Here is a 2,215-nt window from a genome sequence, read left to right on the forward strand (position 1 = left end):
TAAAAAATGCCTCTCGAGAAAGAACTATCACCAAATAGTAAGCCTCGCAAGTAATTGATCAGGAGTCCAACTTGAGAACCAGGGGACACGACAATGGGTGAGCTAAACTTCCAAAAAATAATGGAATCACGACTATGGGTGACCCCTCTATGCTAGACATGAAAATAATGGAATCACAACTATGGGTGACCTATGCTAGACATAAAATAAATGGAATCACAATGATGGTGAACCTCTCTGCTAGTCATATAAAATGGGAACACAACTATGGGTGAACCTTTATGCTAGTCATAAAAAACTTGGAATCACAACAATGGATGACCCTCTATGCTATTCATAAAAAAAAATTTGAAATCACAACAATGGATGACCCTTTACGCTAGTCTTAGAAAAAAATAGAATCACAACAATGGGTGAACCTCTATGCTAGTCATAAGAAAAAATGGAATCACAACTATGGGTCAACCTCTATGCTAGTCATAAAAATAATGGAGTCATAACTATGGGTGACCCTCTATGCTAGTCATAAAAAAAATGGAATCTCCACGATGTGTGACCCTCTATGCTAGTCATAAAAAAAATGGAATCTCCACGATGTGTTAGCCTCTATGCTAGTCATAATAAAATGTTACCCTCCCCAATGTGTGACCCTCTATGCTAGCCATAAAAAAATCTCCACGATGTGTGACCCTCTATGCTAGTCATAAAAAAATGGAATCTCCACAATGTGTGACCCTCTATGCTAGACATAAAAAAAAATGATTTTGTAAAAATGTGTGGGTGTGTTTCTGGCAACACCATCTCTTGCAACTCTGACTTAAAGCAAAGTTTATATTTATACTTAAAGTATAAGAAATTAAATCAAACAAAATGTCACTGCTTCGTTAAGAAAATCAGCCCCCTTTACATATTTTCCCCTTTCGTAAACAAAAATGAATTTAAGAAATTACACTTCCCAAATATTCTATCTAAATGATCGTATAGCCTGACTGAAAAAATGAAATTGAATGTGATATCGTAAATCCTTTATCTTTAGGTTAACAATTTTAACATAATCGTATGAAAATTATCCCTTTCAAAAAATGTACATAAAAAGTTATATCAAACGGAAAGTTACAGAAACGAAATTATATGCCCCCTAACAATTAAGAAAAATTCTAAATAACGAGGAAATGCAACGTGTTCTAACAGAAATTATGCCTCACTGCTGTAAAACGTTTACGTGAATTGTAAGCCAAGAGTTTCGATATGAGATCAGCCTGTATCCTAGCACTATAGATAAATGAAAATTTATTTCATGCACAAAAATGAATGATTGATATGTGCGTGACCCACTTACCAACGTACAATAATTCGGCTAAAATCTCGGGTCTGCGTAGAGTTCGTAAACAATAATTAAGCAAACAACAACAAACCTTGGCTACGTTCAGAAATACGGCAGTAGGTCGAGATATATCAGGTTGGCCACGTTTTAAACGAACATGGGCTTAGCCTATTACGTTTACGGGGAATTTCTTGAATTTCACTTCATTTACTTTTTAACACTAAATAAACATTCCCTTAATGCACAATTAATTTAATAAATCTTCACCACTTTGATAACCACCCTCAAAATGAACACAAGGCAGACTCATTACAGACAGTTGGCTACCCTGCTGAATAACGGGATTAAAGCCTACCACATGGGTTTTTAAAAACAAAAGGTTCCACGGTGCACACACGCACAAATAAATACAAAATTTTGACAATAAAAATAAAATGCTTTGGCTGTTTTCTTCCACGGTTCCAACTCCAGTGATAAAAGAATTTACTTGAAATGAAATCGCGATTCATCAAGTCGCTAAAGACAGAAAAGGGGAAATTTTACGTCGATGACATTAGATTGAAATTATTATCTTAGCGAATCCTGGCAAGGTCGCTAATTTATGTTACGCGCCCGTATGCTTGTGAGTCCGGCCTTGCTTAAGGAACTCTGCACGTACACAAAAGGAAAAAAATGGAAAGGTCACCAGCCGGCAATAAGACAAGGAATACCGACAAAATAGATATATTTACAATATTTAAGTGAAAATTAATAGAAGGGGAGCACAACAGATAACTGCTTCGCATTTCAAGTAAGCTACAAAGTACTTCGCGGGGAGTTGGGCCCAGACTCATGGCTGGAAGAGGGAAATAAATTAAATTATTAACCGCTTACTTACTTCTACAGGCTGGA

This window comes from Palaemon carinicauda, chromosome 19 (assembly GCF_036898095.1).
Source record: "Palaemon carinicauda isolate YSFRI2023 chromosome 19, ASM3689809v2, whole genome shotgun sequence".
Taxonomy (NCBI): Eukaryota; Metazoa; Arthropoda; class Malacostraca; order Decapoda; family Palaemonidae; genus Palaemon; species Palaemon carinicauda.